This window comes from Rhea americana, unplaced genomic scaffold, assembly GCF_003343005.1.
Source record: "Rhea americana isolate MKP2758 unplaced genomic scaffold, rheAme1 scaffold_138, whole genome shotgun sequence".
NCBI lineage: Eukaryota > Metazoa > Chordata > Aves > Rheiformes > Rheidae > Rhea > Rhea americana.
The window spans coordinates 1888128-1888434 of record NW_028185461.1 but is presented as its reverse complement, the minus strand read 5'-3'; positions in this window follow the sequence as shown (position 1 = coordinate 1888434).

Below are 307 nucleotides of genomic sequence, written 5' to 3'. Positions count from 1 at the left end.
ATTAGTTCTTTGTCTTCAGTCTGCCCCAACTTGTCTCCTGCTGGGTTGCTTCCACTGCACAGGATCCCTATACAGCTGGGCTCAGTTTGGGGATCCGATCCAGCCTTGCTGTAGGCTACTAAAAATGATTTTGTGATTTAGTATTGAGGTAACTCCTGAGTAAATCTAAGAGGGTATTTCAGAAACCCCAAATCTAACCTCTCTGCTGTTCTGTTTTATAAGCTTTTTCCAGCACAGAGTGACTGTTGGCAGGATGCGGAGGGGAGAACAACATGTTCCTGGAATTGTCTCCAACCTGCCCACTCTC